The sequence below is a fragment of the Aotus nancymaae genome, unplaced genomic scaffold (assembly GCF_030222135.1).
Source record: "Aotus nancymaae isolate 86718 unplaced genomic scaffold, 86718_ANA_hifiasm-v0.15.2.pri h1tg000029l, whole genome shotgun sequence".
Taxonomy (NCBI): domain Eukaryota; kingdom Metazoa; phylum Chordata; class Mammalia; order Primates; family Aotidae; genus Aotus; species Aotus nancymaae.
In genome coordinates, this window is record NW_026988442.1 from 18,171,318 (window position 1) to 18,189,442 (window position 18,125).

The 18,125-nt window shown below is 47.9% G+C and overlaps 1 long non-coding RNA gene and 2 other non-coding genes across 6 annotated transcripts; all 3 read left to right on the forward strand.

Moving 5' to 3' along the window:
* The first annotated feature begins 1,309 nt into the window (after positions 1-1,309).
* On the forward strand, positions 1,310-6,615 carry LOC105719140 (uncharacterized). 4 transcript variants are annotated; one of them, XR_001107907.2, is made up of 4 exons: positions 1,310-1,372; positions 3,318-3,389; positions 6,020-6,130; positions 6,216-6,615. It is a non-coding gene; the product is annotated as an uncharacterized LOC105719140 (long non-coding RNA). The 4 variants fall into 4 exon arrangements; XR_001107906.2 differs by lacking the exon at positions 1,310-1,372 and adding an exon at positions 1,942-2,441; XR_010344474.1 differs by lacking the exon at positions 1,310-1,372 and having other exon boundaries at positions 1,942-3,389; positions 5,946-6,130.
* LOC135277096 (small nucleolar RNA SNORA71) lies at positions 2,432-2,564 on the forward strand. The gene has a single exon (XR_010344697.1). It is a non-coding gene; the product is annotated as a small nucleolar RNA SNORA71 (small nucleolar RNA).
* LOC135277095 (small nucleolar RNA SNORA71) lies at positions 4,355-4,488 on the forward strand. The gene has a single exon (XR_010344696.1). It is a non-coding gene; the product is annotated as a small nucleolar RNA SNORA71 (small nucleolar RNA).
* Positions 6,616-18,125: the final 11,510 nt, after the last annotated feature.

Here is an 18,125-nt window from a genome sequence, read left to right on the forward strand (position 1 = left end):
CGCTTGGGTTAAGGGCATAAGTGGAGGGACAGAATTGCAGCTCCGTCTGGCCAGGGGTCACTGCCGGCACGTCTGTGCAGGTGGGGGCTGGCGGAAGCACCGCTCTAGGCTGGAAAACTTATTTTCCAATCCTGTATTTTATTTTTGAAGCATAAATTAGGTTTCTGTCACCAACATATTGTATCTAAAAGCCCAAGCCTTTTCCTTAGCTTGTCCTCAATGACCAGTTATTAAGAAATTCCACTGAGGGTTTGGTGGTTGCATACAGCCTTGTGGGCATTTTGCTTATTCAGGTTGACTTTCCCATCTGTGACACTGGTCTACGCAGTGAGGGATTCCAGCAAACAGAGCAGCAAGATGAGCTCTTGAAATACATGTGTTATGACAGCCTTTGTTACAGCATTCAAAGAACAGTCTATTCTCAATGGCTGATCCTTTATATTCTAAATGGCTAACCCTTTGTCTGCTGACGTCAAAAACAAAACAAGACTGCAGACACACTCTTGCCAATGCTAGAAGGGATGTATGTTTGAAGAGGATTTTTTTCTGTTTTTTTTTTTTTTTTTTTTGCTTGGAGAGGAAGGTGTGTTGACACCAGACTGGCCATGGTCCAGGATGACCTATTTGCCAAAGGACCCCTGACTGGGCTGCTGCTATAACAAAGTGCCATCATCAACTGGGTGGCTTATAATCAACAGAAATTTATTTCTCACAGTTCTGCAGGCTAAAAGTCCAAGATCAAAAGCACCAGTAGATTTGGTAAACCAGGAAGTGGTTAGAACCCACTTCCTGGGTTATAGACTGATGGCTATAGACCTCGCTGTGTCCTGAAATGGAAGCTGATGTTTCACGACGGGTGAGTGAACTCATGGAAGGGATGCTCCTTTATATGAATGATTGGAAGGGACTTTAGTAAAGGGACATAATTGCAGCTCCGTCCGGCCAGGGGGCGCTGCAGGCACGTCTGCGCAGGCTTGGGCCGGCGGAAGCGCCGCTCTAGGCTGCAGCCGCGCCCCCGCTGTATTTCCGCGGGCGCTGAGCGCTGGAGAGTGTCTTGCAACTGCGGCCTGCGTCTTGCCCTTCGGCCCCCCCGCAGCCGCGCGGTTACCCCTGTACCCGCCGCCATCCGTCCTGGAGCCCCAGATGAGTCACTGAAGGGGCCGCGCCCAAGGCGTGATCTTTCCAGGAACCCCCATCGGCCTCCTAAGGCCTGTGCTGTGTACCTCCTCCCTGACAAAAGGGGAAACTGAGGCCCCGAGGGACGTGGGGAGAGCCGGCCGGACGTCAGGCCCAGCCCCTGGTGCAGTGTTCCATCCCCTCCGCCGGGGTGGGCCCCTCGGGATTCGCGTGTCCTCGGGAAAGAGATTGGCGGGTGAGCCGCGCCCTCGGCCGCCGCTGGGCTGAGCCAACCCCATGCGGACATCAGACCCCCTGGTCCGCGCAGCGTCCCTGCGGGGAGGCCTTGTGCCCCTAGAGAAACGGCTCGGCAACGCTGTGCCCGGGCTGAGGGGCGCGAGTGACTCCGCGACTTTCACTCCCCCGACCCCGATCTCCGACCCCTGACGTTGGAAGCCCCCAAAGCCGTTTGTCGGTTGCTTACAGAGTCAGTCATGGTGCCACGCCCTTGGAGCCGTTAACTCATTTTCCCCTCAATAACCTTTAAAAAGTAGGTGTTAAACCTCCATTTTACAGGCCAGTTGGCTGCGTTTAAATGGAGGACGCTCTCAGGGCCCCAGAAGGGCTAATTCCAAGCTCCTTTGCCAGGGCCTTGTACTAAAGCCCCTTCCCCACGCTTTTCTCTGCCTAGGCCTCGTGGGCTGTGCGGCTCTCCCGGAGACAGATGACAGCTCTCCCTTGGATGGCTTTGCTGGTTCCCCACCAGCTGCACCAGCCAGCACCCCCATCTTCCCTGCAGCACCATGATCTGCACTCCCTAAGGGGCTCCCACTGTCTGCGGGGTGAGGATGTCCCTGGGTAGGTGCTGCTGCTCATGAGCACCTTATAGGGGGACACTTCAGATTTCCCTTTTGGGGAACCCCAGCAGAGGGCATGGTCATGAATTCTGAGAAGTGTCTAGCAAAGCCGGTTGCAGAGGCGAGCCTGGCTAAGTTCTTTCATTCTCCTGAGCTTGGCTTTCTGTAATGTAGGGAAACTGCAAAAGCTCTGTGAGGGGAGAGGCCTTGCATGTTTTTTTTGCTTTTGAACCCATGATGTCTTGCTACCTGTAGATACTCAGTATTTGTGGGAGGAGCTAACAATTCAGGCATTTTTACCAGAAATTAGTCTTCTGTGACTTTATTGATGGGGGCAGATGAGAGCTTTGTACTGCTTTAAGTGGATAGTACTCAGGTCCTTTGGGCTTGGCACTTCGGCAACCTCCAGGCAGCTCGCTTTGGCCTCTGTTCCTGGATCACCCTCTGCCGTTTTCTGCGCCTGCATGTGTAAGTGATCACAGCTCCCCATGTCCTGGTCATTGATACTGCAGGCAGAGGAAATGTGGGAAATGTTGTCCAGTGTTTGGAGGGTCCACATTGTCACCTTCGTGTCCCAGGAGCTTTCCTACACTCCTGCTTCTCCACACTCCTCTTTCTCAACACTGCACACACCTGGGCCTCCAGGGGATTGGGGGCTGCTGTGTGTGTTATATCATTAAGGCTTTCACTTCCTGCTCCCTGTTTTTGGGAACCAGACTATGTGTGTTGCTTAAATTCCCCTTGATGATCAGTAGAGTCACTGCTACTCAGCCATGCCACACTCCTGTAAACCTGGTTTTGATCTCCTTTTCTTTTTTTTGAGACAGAGTGTCTCTGTCACCAGGCCGGAGTTCAGTGGCGCAATCTCGACTCACTGCAGTCTCCGCCTCCTGGGTTCAAGTGATTCTCCTGCCTCAGCCTCCTGAGTAGCTGGGACTACAGGTGTGCGCCACCAGGCCCAGCTAATTTTTGTATTTTTAGTAGAGGCAGGCTTTCACCATTTTGGCCAGAATGGTCTCGATCTCTCGACCTCTCGACCTCGTGATCTGCCCGCCCCGGCCTCCCAAAGTGCTGGGATTACAGGTGTGAGCCACCGCGCCCGGCTGGATCTCCTTTTCCATCTTTTGCTGATTAACTACATGTTGTTCAGTGTTGGCCACCCTGCCATAGACCATCCAGTGTCTTCCTCTGTAGAGTTAACTGTTTTCTCTTTTATGAGGAAATAGTGTGTTTGCTCAGGAATGTTTACTGTCTGGTAACTACTGTGCCAAGCCCTTCCCTGTCGCCTGCCATCCCTGAGCAGGTCAAGCTGGGTGCTCATTCATGGCATCTTACCTGTTGCAGATAATCCACTGTGTGCAGAGGCATCATGGGAGTTGCCATGTTGGAAACATGCTAGACCTCAGTGTCCTTGAGGTAAGATCTCTGGTTCATTCTCTGGAATGTTGGTTCCTTCTGTTGAGTACAGTCCTGTACATGTTCCCAGGGGCTTTGGGGTTGATGTAGGGTAGCTAAGAGGTGAGATGAGAATGGCACTATGGGTCTCCAGATCCGCCATCCACCCAGCCAACCCAGATCACCTCTGGCCTTTCATGTGCTTTAGGGCTTGCTACTCTGGAGAAACCTCCAGAGTCTCACTTTGGTAATAAGAGGTCTCTGCTCTTCCTCTCTGGGCGGCAGGACGTTGTAATGGAAAATGAATGGACCTAGGCATCAGAGCCTCTGGTCCTCTGGCTTTGAATCCCCTTCTTCCACTACCCAATCAAGGACTGATTCAGAACCTTATTTTCTTCATTTGGAAAATAATGTCTTTTTTTTTAATTATTATTATTTGAGACAGGGTCTTGCTCTGTCTTGTAGGCTGGAGTGCAGTGGCACGATCTCAGCTCACTGCAACCTCTGCCTCCCAGGTTAAAGCAATTCTCCTGCCTCAGCCTCCCGAGTAGCTGGGACTACAGGCGCATGCCACCACGCCTGGCTGATTTTTTTTATTGTTAGTAGAGACAGGGTTTCACCGTGTTAGCCAGGATGGTCTCCATCTCCTGACCTTGTGATCCACCTGCCTCAGCCTCCCAAAGTGCTGGGATTACAGGGATGAGCCACTGCATCTGGCCGGAAAGTAACGTTCTAATAGAGGTGACTTTTGTGGTACTTGAGATCACATGATTCCTATCATTACCAACCAGTATTTTCCCATGTTTTTTTCCCCATATAACTTCTCTTTGATTCCTCCTGGCAGGGAGGTTCTATGGGGCTTTTGCAGGCAAGCAGGGCCACTTTTGGGGTCCTGTGCGTGGCTGGATTGTTTTCCTGGACTGGACCTAGTCCACAGGCTGCTGGCGTCCGTTTCTCCTCTTGGATCTCTCTCTGGCCTTGTGTATACCTGCATTCAAAAATGATCACGGGCTGCCTGTGCTCTGGTCATCGATAATGCAGGGAGAGGAATTGCTGAAAGCCGTTTCCCGTGTTTGGAGGGTTCACACCTGTCCCTTTCAAATGCTGGCGCTTTCACACACTCTTTCTCTCAGGCTAACACCTTCTGGTCTCAGGAGCATTGCAGGCTGCTGTGTGAGTGAGCGATGGGCGATGCTTTAGTGTGGCTTTTGTCAGCTTAGCCTCCTGTTATCAGAGAGCAGTCTCTGTCAGTGTCAAGGTTTAGGTACTAGATGGTGGAAAGACCCAGAGTTAATTATTTTTGTTTTGTTTTGATTTTTTTTTTTTTTTTGAGACGGAGTCGCGCTCTGTGGCCCAGGCTGGAGTGCAGTGGTGAGATCTCAGCTCACTGCAACCTCTGCCTCCTTGGTTCAAGCAATTCTCCTGCCTCAGCCTCCCAAGTAGCTGGGAATACAGGTGCAAGCTGCCATGCCTGGCTAATTTTTTGTATTTTAGTAGAGACAGGGTTTCACTGTGTTGGCCAGGATGGTCTCCATCTCCTGACCTTGTGATCCACCCACCTCGGCCTCCCAAAGTGCTCGGATTACAGGCATGAGCCACCGTGCCCAGCCGTGAATTATTATTTTTTTTATTTATTATTTTTTATAAAATTTTTTTTTTTATACAAAGATGGGGTTTCACCATGATGGCCAGGCTGGTCTTGAACTCCTGACCTCAGGTGATCCACCCACCTTGGCCTCCCAAAGTGCTAGGATTACAGGGGTGAGCCACCGCACCCAGCCTTTTTTTTTTTTTTGAGATGGAGTTTCACTCTTGTTACCCAGGCTTGAGTGCAATGGCGTGATCTCGGCTCACTGCAACTTCCGCCTCCTAGGTTCAAGCAATTCTTCTGCCTCAGCCTCCCGAGTAGCTGGGACTACAGGCGCGTGCCACCATGCCCAGCTAATTTTTGTATTTTTAGTAGAGACAGGGTTTCACCATGTTGACTAGGATGGTCTCGATCTCTTGACCTTGTGATCCACCCACCTCAGCCTCCCAAAGTGCTGGGATTATAGGCGTAAGCCACCGCGCCCGGCCTGTGAATTATTTTTAACAAAGTGTGATGTTGGGTGGCATATAGTCACTGCCTTAAGATTTTCAAAGACAAGCGGCCTTTTGGAGGTGATGGGCCTGGGCGGGTCTTTCAAGGAGTGGGATGTGATGGGCAATAGAAAGGTATTGCAGGGAGGGGTAGCAATGTGAGAAGGCCTTTGAGGCTGGGGGGAACAAGCATGTCCAGTCCCACCAGGGAGACAGATGTTCAGGCAAGTAATGAGAGCATGGAGGGATGGCTGCTGGGGTGGTCCTTGGCTCCCAGCAGGCGAGGTGGGACATCCATGGGAGGGGCCCTGAGCGGTCTCTTTAGCTGTCTCTCTGCCACTTGCACATCTGCTCGGTTGCCCATCAAGACTCTTAAGACAGTTTTTATATTGGCTATTCTTTGAGAGCATTGAGATTCCTTTTTGAGATGAGTTCGGTATGAAAAAACTGGCAACTCATACCTGGTTGATTAACTGGGGGCATTCCCATTGACATCAGCTTGAGGAAAGATGACAGAACACTGGAGACAAAGGACTTGTAGCCTCCTGCTATGTGGCCTCTCTTCACTCCAGGGATGTCACCTTGGGCTGGAGACTGTTGGAGGAAACCCCAAGAGGTGCAGGCACTGAGCCTCTCAGGACAGTGACCTGCGGACCCAGCTGCCCTGGAGGGACCTCCTCATGGTAAGTGAATGCCAAGAGGTTAAGTCAGCCTGTGTTTCCAAAGTGGAAATTCCAAGCTGCTGACTTCATTTGACTTCTCCTTTAGATTGTTTGGGGTTGATCGCAGACACTGGCATAGCCAAGAGTGATGAGTGATGTCACCCTGTGACGCACAGCCAGACCTTCTGGCCCCTGTTGCCTCCAGCACAACACGGATCAACTTTTCCCTCAGCGGGAGTGGGCAGAGGAAAAGCCCTGTGGCTCTGGGGACTTGGGGTCCAGAGTTGAAGACTCTTCAGCTGGCTCTGCTCTGCCAGTGCTATAGAGACCCATGGCCTAGGACGACTGGTTTTCTTCCATCTAGGCCAGGCCATCCAGTGGCCATCCTCCGTGTCCTCCCACCTCCACCTGGTGTGACTTCTGAAAACCAAGAATTTGGTCCTGTTGACTTGTTCTGTGCTTTGGACCGTTTTCCTATCACCCACTTAATAAATCTTGAAACATGCCCTGCTACTTGTTCTTTCGTGTGTGTGTGTGTGTGTGTGTGTGTGTGTGTGTGTGTTTTATCAGTATCTCCATGTCCCAGCAAGGCTGGGTGTAGAGAAAGTGGATCACAAGGGCAGGTCTTCTGGTTCTCACTCATTGAGACTTTCCCCTTAATACACACCTAGGGAATGTTCAACTGGGGTTGAACCATAATCCCAAGTGCATCTGGGGGTGGGGTGGATTCAGGTTTAGGAGCGAAGGGGAACATTTGAGCCAGGGCTTTGGGAGAGAAGCTGTGATGGAGTGACTTAGAGATGGAGGCAGGGGCTGGAGTCCTTGAGAAATGCAAGTTCCCTGAGCTCAGGTGGTGGATTGCAGGTGAATGGATTTAGGAGTTGGTTTTGAGCAGAGGAGGCAGTGGAGTGTATGAGGAACAGCTGCCTTTGGAGAGCTGGGGATCGGGGGCGGGTGGCAGGCAATGCCAACTGTTGGGGCTTCTGTTAACATGAGATAGGTTTGGTCTTTGGGGATTATCTTGGTCACAAAGATCGCAGTGATGTGCTCAGTGTGCATGTATATCACCACCTGCACATGTTATTCTTTCCTCATTTTTCAGGAGTATTTCACACACAGGAATGCTCCCAAAGGCCATGGTAAAAAGTTGGAGTCAGTTGGTCCCATTGCTTCAATTGAAATAGAAATCACACAGGCCGGGCGCAGTGGCTCACGCCTGTAATCCTAGCATTTGGGAGGCTGAGGTGGGTGGATCACCTGGGGTCAGGAGTTCAAGACCAGCCTGGCCATCATGGTGAAACCCCATCTTTAAAAAAAAAAAAAAGAAATCACTGTGACCAAGCCAGGCATGGTGGCTCACGCCTATAATCCCAGCACTTTGGGAGGCTGAGGCAGGCGAATCACTTGAGGTCAGGAGTTCGAGACCAGCCTGGCCAACATGGTGAAACCCCATCTCTACTAAATACAAGAATTAGTGGGGAGGCCAATGATGAGATGTTATCTTGAAGAAAAATGATGACACACACACACACACACACACAAAAGAATTAGTGGGGAATGGTGGCAGGTGCCTATAATCTCAGCTACTCAGGAGGCTGAAGCAGGAGAATTGCTTGAACCCAGGAAGCTGAGGTTGCAGTAAGCAGAGATTGCACCACTGCACTCCAGTCTGGGCAACAAAGTGAGACTCTGTCTCAAAAAAAAAAAAAGAAAAGAAATGAAAAATCACTATTCAGGGAAACCAGGTTGTCAGGCACCTCTGATGACCTCTGCCAGCAGGAGACATCTTGGGAGCTGAAGAGTCCACTCTGCCAGCCGTTTCTGGTGAGGGCCTTATTTCTGCATTGCCCTTCTCCTTAATTCCTACCCAAGGACCACCTGACACCTCCCATTTACTCTCTTGAAGATCCCCCCGACCTGTCGCAGCCCCTCTCTGGCCAGTTTTATTCAACTGTGGCCGTTGTCCTTTAGTGAGAAATGACCACATTCCCCCACCAAGGAAAGAAGGCCAAAGTTCTCCCCTTTTCTGAGTCCACTATTTTTAGTGACGTTTTACACTGGTTGGTGCCTTGAATTGGTAGACCTGTCTTAGCAAACTGACTGACCCCTCTCATTGCTAAGCAGGTTCCTGTCAGCTAATAGGACCAGTGTCTACACCCCACTCCCTTTTTTAATTTCTCACCTTCTCGTTCTCTCTCTCTCATGGTCTTCTTGACCAACTACATCAATCCTGCAACCCAGGGGTCTCTTATGCCTGTTTAGTTTGTTCTATAAGAGGTGACGGTGATAGAGTACTGAGAAACAAGGAAAGAGGCGAGATTGCCATACTGGGGGAAGAGAGTGTCAGCTATAGAGATATCCACTTCCTGTGGCTTGGCCCCTTGGGATAAAAATTTCCTTACTAAACCAGACTAGTTGATTTGTGGAGGGTTCCCTCATTTATTACCCTATTCTCATGCATCTAGTGGTTGCAGGCTGTATGTGAAGGTCAGTGAACTAATGTGTTAGAAGCTCTTAGCATAGCACTTGGCACACAGGAAGTGCTGATAAGGACAGCTCTTCTTGCTGTTTGGAACTTCCTTTCCAATGGTAAGTGGTCCTCATCGCTGGCGCAGACTCTTAGGTCCTTCTGCCCTCTGCCACCCTCACCCGACCCTGCCTTCAGCCTCTAGCCTAGACTTCCCATTCTCCAGATAGTCACGAGAGGCCCTCCTCATTCTGCCTGTGGCCTTTCTGTCCACCCTTTTCTCACACAAGCACCCCAAGCCTCAGCCACCCTTCTGCTTAAGGCTCCTGAACATGTTCTTTTCCTGGCCTGTGTGCCTGGAATGCATCCTCTGCTTCAGGCTCAGCTGACTCAGCCTGGGTCACTTCTTTCAGGAAGCCTTTGCCTGCGGAACCTCCACCCAGACTGGATTCCCCGCCCCTCCTTCCATTCATATCAAGTATCAGTTCTATGCAGGCACAATTCAGGAACTGGTAAACAAAACAGGTAAAAAGAGCAAATCCCTGCTTTGTACTTACATTTGAGAGGACAAGGACAAATCATAAACAAAGCACAGTACTAAAATAGGCAGAATGCTTGAGAAACGTTAAGGATCAAAGTCATAAAGTGGGGAAACAGGATGTTTGGGGATCAGCAGAGGGAGTGGCATTTTATTTTATTATTTTATTTTATTTTTTTGAAACAGAGTCTCACTCTGTCGCCCAGGCTGGAGTGCAGTGGTGCGATCTTGTCTTACTGCAACCTCCGCCTCCCAGGTTCAAGCGATTCTCCTGCCTCAGCCTTCTGAGTAGCTGGGATTACAGGCACGCACCACCATGCCCAGCTAATTTTTGTATTCTTTTTTAGTAGAGATGGGGTTTCACCATGTTGGTCAGGCTGGTCTCGAACTCCTGACCTCGTGATCCGCCCACCTCGGCCTCCCAAAGTGCTGGGATTACAGGCATGAGCCACTGCTCCCGGTGGGAGTAGAATTTTAAACTGAGTAAACAGGAAGGCCTCCCCAGGGAGGTGTGATTTGACTAAAGTGAGGAGCTCTCACTGCTGGGGGTTCGCTGCAGCCTGTACAAGCTGCCATCACCACAGGGACCATGGACAGTAGGAAGCTTTTCCCTTGGATACCAGGCCCAGTGAAGTGGAGAGACAACAGGCATCTGAGGCCACTACAATGCTGCTTTTAATTATGAACATCTCACATGTCTCACCCTGTTGTGAGGGTGGCAGCTGAATCAAGCCAGGATTAACTGGTCAGCACCTGGCTGGGTGTGTCTAGGGGCCAGGGTCAGCACCTGTCAGCTCCCTATCCCCCACACCTCCAACCACAGCTCAGTGGTCTAGGGAAGCTCAGTCACCCAAGGACAGCCTTGATAGGCCTAACCCATCACCTTAGTTCAGGACCCAAAGCAGTGATCACCGAGCCCTGCAGTTTTCCTTCTGGGAGAGTTCTGCATGTCAAGTGACTGAGTAATTGGTTGCAGAAACAGGAAGAGACAGAGCAATTAAGTCTTAACAGCAGCACCTAGGAGCACAGAACATGGAGCTGCTGTTGCAAGTGAGAGATCTGTTTCTAGAACTCATAGGTGGAGAATGATATTCCAGTTTCCAAACCACATTCCTGCTCCTCCAGGCACGACTGTGAGCAGTATTCTGACTCGCCATGAGGCTTGGGTGTTCAGTTTTTTCTGAATTTTTATAAGGTGTGGCCATGTGACCAAGATTCCTCTTTTTTTTTTTTTGTTTTTTTTTGAGGTGGAGTTTTGCTCTTGTTGCCCAGGCTGTAGTGCAATGACGTGACCTCAGCTCACCGCAACCTCTGCCTCCCAGGCTCAAGCGATTCTCCTGCCTCAGCCTCCCAAATAGCTGGCATTATAGGCATGCACCACCCTGCATGGCTAATTTTGTATTTTTAGTAGAGATGGGGTTTCACCATGTTGGCCAGGCTGGCCTCAAACTCTTGACCTCAGATGATCCACATGCCTTGGCCTCCCAATGTGCTGGGATTACAGGCATGACCCACCACACCCAGCCTTCCTCTTCCTTTTAAAAAAAATTTTTTTTAATTTATTTTTTGAGACAGCGTCTTGCTCTGCCACCCAGGCTGAAGTACGGTGGCATGATCTTGGCTCACTGCAACCTCTGCCTCCTGAGTTCAAGTGATTCCTCTGCCTCGGCCTCCCAAGGAGCTGGGATTATAGGCGTGCACCACCACACCCAGCTAATTTTTGTAATTTTAGTAAAGATGGAGTTTCACCATGTTGGCCAGGCTGGCCTCAAACTCCTGACTTAGAGTGATCCTCCCACCTTGGCCTCCCAAAGTGCTGGGATTACAGGCGTAAGCCACCGTGGGCAGACTATTTTTAATTATTGATTTATGTATTTTAAGACAGGTTTCACTCTATCCACAGTCTGGAGTGCAATGGTGCAATCTGGGCTCACTACAGCCTCAACTTCTTGGGCTCAAGCAATCCTCCTGCCTCAGCCGCCTGAGTAGCTGGCACCATCAGACCAGCTAGTTTTTGTATTTTTTTGTAGAGATGGGGTCTTGCAATGTTTCCCAGGCTGGTCTCAAAATCCTGGTCTCAAGTGATCCTCCCAAATTGACCTCCCAAAGTGGTGGGATTACAGGTATGAACTACCACACATGGCCTCTTTTTTTTTTTTTTTTTGAGAGACACCTTACATTCACTGCTACTGTGCCCATTACTAAAGGGAGCAAAATGAACCTTTTCTCATTATAGTGAAAAAGCATACCAACATAATGCCTGACGGGTGGAATGTGCTCAGTCAACATTTAGGGATGAGGAATGAGGCCAGCAGATGCCTCAATAGTGTACATCAGAATGACTCATGCAGGCCCCTCTGCCTCTGTGGGCACAACTGATGACAGGTGGGCCTGGTGAAGTCATTAAGAATCTGATGTGGCTGGCAAGGTGGCTCACACTTGGAATCCCAGCTACTCAGTAGGCTGAGGTGGAAGGATCACTTGAGTCCAGGAGTTTGAGACCAACCTGGACAGTATAGTGAGATCCTGTCTTTAAAAAAAAAATTTTTTTTTTAATTCTTTTTTTTTTTTTAGAGAGACAGGGTTTCACCATGTTGGTCAGACTGGTCTTGAACTCCTGACTTCAGGTGATCCGCCTGCCTTGGCCTCCCAAAGTGCTGGGATTACAGGTGTGAGCCACTGCACCTGGTCACAAAAAATGTTTAAAAATTAGCTGGGCACGTTGGCATACGCATGTAGTCCCAGCTACTTGGGAGGCTGAGGAGGGAGGATTCCTTGAGCCCAGTTTGAGGCTCCAGTGAGCTATGATCGTGCCACTGTACTCCAGTCTGGGCAACAGAGCAAGACCCTGTCTCTTAAAGAAAAAAGAAAAAAGACTCACATGGTGACCCACACCTGTAATCCCAACACTGGGAGGCTGAGATGGGGGGGTGTTGCTTGAGCCCAGGAATTTGAGACCAGCCTAGGCAACGTGGTGAAACCCATCTCTATAAAAAATACAAAAATTAGCTGGGCGTGATGGCATGTGCCTATAGTCCCAGCTACCAGCCCGGGTGACGGTGAGACTCTGTCTCAAAAAAACAAAACAAAACAAACAAACAAAAAAACACAAAAACCTGATGTGGTCACCTAATTGCTATTGGGCCTGGAGCTCATTATTTTGCCTCCCTGAACTCAGTTTCTGGTTCTCTAATTTGACCATCAAAAGAGATTTTACCCCAAATAGCCATGATTAAATAAGATGATGCATGTTAAATGCGTAACACAGTAACTGCCTTTCACTGAGTGCTCGACAAATGTCTGCTGTTTTTATTTGATGAGCACGTATAGCTTGTTGATAGTTAAAATGAAGAACAAATATAAAATGTCATTATGACAGGTTCATCTGTTAAAGCACCACAAATACTTTCTTCTTTCTTGTTTACTAATTTGCAGACATCCCAGCGGGGTTGATGTTAATCACTGCTACATTGATTGAACTTCTATTAAATGCCATACACTGTATTAAGCCTGTATATATAATTACCTCACTTAATCTTCTCAACAACCCAGTGAGGTAGATTTAATTATCTTCCATTTTTACAAATAAGGAAACCAAGGCTCAAAAAAAAAAACGGAGAGACCTGTCTCACACCTAATGAGGGGCTTAGCTAGTTTTCCATTTCCTAGTGTATTAAATAGTGAAAAATGTTTCAGGCTGATTTCATAAATAGCGTAAGCATATCAAGCTTGTCAGATGCTTGTTTGTACTGGAAAACTGGAAATTAGGATATTTTACTATTTGTTCCATCTGCTTCAAATTATTGCCTATTATTCAGGCTTTCTGAAATAGTCCCCATCTAAATCAGTAGTTTTGTGGATTGAATTCCATGAACCTGACACATACAGGGACAATAGCCACGTTTTAGCAACACCAAAATATCAAGTATCCTTCCCATTACTGTTGTGTCTGAAGCAGAGTCATCCCAGGCCCCCAGAACTTGAGGAAACTTGAGATGGGCATCACCAACATGGCCCAAGAACCAGGATTAGCATCAAGAAGAGCCATGACCCTACCAGGAAATTGTTGCCTGGCACCAGAGCTCATGTGACACAGTGGGTGGGAGATTCCACGGCAGAACTGAGCTAGGAGAATGGAGAGCTGGACAGAATGAAGGCTCATTCGTCCATCCAAAAAATATTGATTAGGCACTATACTGGGAATAGATACACCATGATGAGCAAGAAAGTTGTTGCCCTCAAGAGGATCGCATAAAAGTCTACAGATAGGCTGGGCGCAGTGGCTCACACCTATAATCCCAGAACTTTGGGAGGCAGAGGCGGGCAGATTATGAGGTCAGGAGCTCGAGACCAGCCTGGCCAACATGATGAAACCCCATCTCTACTAAAAATACAAAAATTAGCTGGCCATGGTGGCGCGTGCCTGTAGCCCTAGCTACTCGGGAGGCTGAGGCAGGAGAATCACTTGAACCCGTGAGGTGGAGGTTGCAGTGAGCTGAGATCATTAAAAAAAAAAAGTATATAGATAATAAGTTATATGAATTCACACTCCAGATACTTATGGGACAATCACTATGTGCTGGGCCTTGCTCTCAGATGGGCATTCTGGTCTGAACAAGGCAAACGAAGGAGCTTATAGTTAGCGTATGACAGTGCTGTCCAGTTAGAAACATAATGTGAGCCACGTATACTTTTCCTAGCAACCTCATTAACTAAGAAGAAGCAAGTGAAATAAATTTTGGTAATATTAATATATTTCATTTAGCCCATTGCATCAAATAATACTATCATTTCAACATGTAATTAATATTAAAAATTATCATTATTATTATTTTGAGACAGAGTCTTGCTCCGTCACCCAGGCTGGAGTGCAGTGGTGTGATCTTGGCTCACTGCAATCTCTGCCTCCTGGGTTTAAGTGATCCTCCCACCTCAGTTTCCCAAGTAGCTGGGACTACAGGCATGTGCCACCATACCCTAATTTTTGTAGAAATCAGGCTTTGCCATGTTGGCCAGGCTGGTCTCAAACTCCTGGCCTCAAATGATCCGCCCGCCTTGGCCTCCCAAAGTGCTGAGATTACAGGTGTGAGCTACCTTGCCCCACAAATATTAAAAATTATTACTAAGATTTTTCCCCAAATGAAACCTTTGAAATCTGGTATGTATTTTATACATACAGCACATCTCAGTTTAGCCACATTTAAAGTACTCAGTAGTCACATACAGCAAGTAGCTATCTTCCTGGACATCATAGATTTAGACAATAAAGGGTTCAGTGATGCCTCCTTTACTGGAAGGCTGCTGCATCTTGTGGGGGCTTAATGAAGCAACTCCAGCTTGGATCCCCCATTCTCTGGTATCCCCTCTCCCCCATCTTGGCAGAGCAGAGTCAGGTATATATCAGGTGTGCCTGATGGAACCTGTCTCATGGTCCAGAACTTTCTTGAGGCAGGACACCAAATCCTGGGTGTGCTTCTCTAGCACAGATCCTACTGGAGTTAACTTACTGTGTCCAGCGTTTGTTCATTCAGTCCATCACTACCTGTTTACTAAGTGCTGGCCTCTGTGCTAAGCACTGTGAACGCACGCCAGTGAACACAGACATTTGTTGGCTCATAATCTCATCAAGATAAACAAGTCACCTACAACGAATAAATCGTTAAAAATCATGAGAAATTAGCGGGTACTCTCAGCTACTCAGGAGGCTAAGGTGTAAGAATCATTTGAACCCAGGAAGTGGAGGCTGCGGTGAGCCAAGATCATGCCACTGTACACCAGCCTGTCTCAAAAAAAGAAAGACTCTGTCTCAAAAAAAGAAAAAGAAAAAGAAAAATCCAAATTGAGAGACAGTCTACAAAATATCTTACCAACACTTTAAAACTGTCAAGGTCATGGAAAACAAAAGAAGACTGAGAAAGCATTCCAGACGGAGGAGATTAAGAAGACATAACTAAATGTAACGTACCATTCTGTGTGGCAGAGAAAATGGACATCAATGGGAAACCAGCAAAATCCAGATAGGGTCTGTGGTTCAGTTAATGCTAATGTACCAGTGTTAATTCCTTAGTTTTGACAAATGTATCATGGTCACATAAGATGCTAATATTAGGGGAAGCTGGGTGAAGGGGATATGGAAACTGTATGTACCAGGTTTTAAATTTTTCTGTAAATCTAAAATTATTCCAAAATAAAAGGTTCATTTTAAAAAATGAAGCTGCTCATTGCAGGGTGTGATGGCTCACGCCTGTAATCTCAGCAATTTGGGACGCCAAGGTGGGCAGATCACTTGAGGTCAGGAGTTTGAGACCACCCTGGTGAAACACAGTGAAACCCCATCTGTACTAAAAATACAAAAATTAGTCAGTGGTGGCACATGCCTGTAATCCCCGCTACTCGGGAGGCTGAGGCAGGAGAATTGCTTGAACCCGGGAAGCAGAGGTTGCAGTGAGCTGAGTGAGATTGAGCCACTGCACTCCAGCCTGGGTGACAGAGCAAGACTCCATCTTAAAGAACCAAACATCACCGGGGCTTGGTGGCTCATGCCTGTAATCCCAGCACTTTGGGAGGCCGAGCGGGGTGGATTACGAGGTCAGGAGATTGAGACCATCCTGGATAACATGGTGAAACCCATGTCTACTAAAAATACAAAAATGCAGTGAAGATGGATGGAGATTTGTTCTGAGGTAAACCTGGCACGCATTCCTCACATATGCAAGAAAGCTGAGTGAGTGTGAAATCAGAAGTCCGCAGATGGAGAGAGGCAGAGACACAGGACAGGGAGTCCCAATGAAATTCCAGTCCCTGGTGTTGTCTTGCAAGTCTGACTTGATCTCTGCCCTCCCCCTCATTTGATTATGTAAGGTTTCCAATCAATATTACTCTTTATTTCTTTTTAGCATAAGTTAGGTTTCTGTCACCAACGCATTCTGGCTAAAAGCCTGAGTCTTTTCCTTAACTTGCCCCAAATGGCCAGTTATTATGGAATTCCACTGAGGGTTTGGCCGTTGGATGAGGCACTGCGGGTATTTTGCTTATCCAGGTCGACTTTCCCATCTGTGACACTGGCCTACCTAATGAGGGATTCCAGCAAACAGGGTGGCATGCTGAGCTCTCTAAATAAACATGTTATGACAGACTCTGCACACAGTATTCAGACAACAATCCATTATCAGTGGCTTGCTCTTATTTTTTGGTCCCTAAATGTATTTCCTGGCATTAAAAATAAAACAGCAGGCACACTCCCTTCAAGAAGGAGAAGTATGTGTGTGTGAATTGGGCTTTTTTTTACCGGAGGGGGTGTTCTGGGGTATGAGTGAAGGCCCAGTGAGGGCTCGGGCTGACAATTAGGACTACCTGGAAAATGGTGTTTTCAAGAGTGGAGGAAGTGGGCTCAAAGGCGCTTGAGGAGGCTCTAGGGGGAAGCACAGGACAGCAGCCAAGGCAGTCCTAGAGTGTGCAAGGTCTGGGACACAGATTTTTGGCACGGCCCCTTCCAGTCCAGGAACCATCTATTCACCTTTTTGTTTTTTTAATGTAAAATGTGCCATTCCTGCTTACTCTTATATTCTCATCACAAAAAAAGGTACATTATTTGGAACCTGTTACTATTGAAGATCTTGGTTTTGTAGTTCCCTAATACATTTATTTAATGCTGGATATATCATTATGTATGATGCTGTATCATCCATGGGTGGCTGACTTGTTCTCAGAGATAGTTACTGTGCCTTACTGATGAGAACTAAAAATACAGATGTTGCCCAGAGTATGCAGGAAAATGTGAATAATTTATTTTCTGGTCATGTTAAATTTACCATTGGGAATTTTTTTCTTTTCTTTTCTTTTTCTTTTTCTTTTTCTTTTTTTGAGACAGAGTCTCACTCTGACTCCCAGGCTGGAGTGCAGTGGTACGATCTTCTCAGCTCGCTGCAACCTCTGCCTCCCAGGTTCAAGCGATTCTCCTGCCTCAGCATCCTGAGTAGCTGAGACAGGCACATGCCACTACACCTGGCTAATTTTTTATGTTTTTAGTAGAGATGGGGTTTCACTGTGTTAGCCAGGATGATCTCCATCTCCTGACCTCAGGTGATCTGCCCTCCTCAGCCTCCCGAAGTGCTGGGATTACAGGCATGAGCCATCGCACCCAGCTGGAATTTTGCTTCTTTAATGTAGGACAATGCCTCTTCCAACCACTTCTTGACTTTTTTGGGCCCAAATCACTGCGTTCCTATAATGTGGTTGCTTTCAATGATGACTGCACCCCTGCCTTCCACATGCCACCATTAGTAGGGAGCACGGCAAGGGGCCTGTGAGCAGAGTGAGAAGAGCAAGCTCATTTAAGCAAGATACTTCCATCTCTTGTTCTCCATGGCTTAAGACCAATAAGAGAATAATGTCATCACATCAATTGGAGGCATGGAAGTACATCAATAGGAAGTGTATGTTGGTGTTGGGGAGCAACATCTCAAAAATCTTTGGTGGATGTTATGGACTGAATATGTGTTCCCTCCCACCTACCAGCCCCAAATTCATATGTTGAAGCCCTAACCCCCAATTATAATGGTATTAGGAGGTGGGGCTTTGGAGGTAATTAGGTTTAGATAAGGTCATGAGGGTGGAACCCCCATGATGGGTTTATTTATTTATTTATTATTATTTTTTGAGACAGAGTCTCACTCTGTCGCCCAGGCTGGAGTGCAATGGCACAATCTTGGCTCACTGCAGCCTCTGCCTCCTGGGTTCAAGCAATTCTCTGCCTCAGCCTCCTCAGTAGCTGGGATTACAGGCACCTGCCATCATGCCCGGCTAATTTTTGTATTTTTAGTAGAGACAGGGTTTCACCATATTGGCCGGGCCGGTCTTGAACTCCTGACTTTGTGATCCACCTGCCTCGGCCTCCCAAAGTGCTGAGATTACAGGTGTGAGCCACCATGCTGGCCTATTTATTTATTTTTTGAGATGGAGTCTTGCTTTATCACCCAGATTGGAGTGCAATGGCACAATGTGGGCTCCCT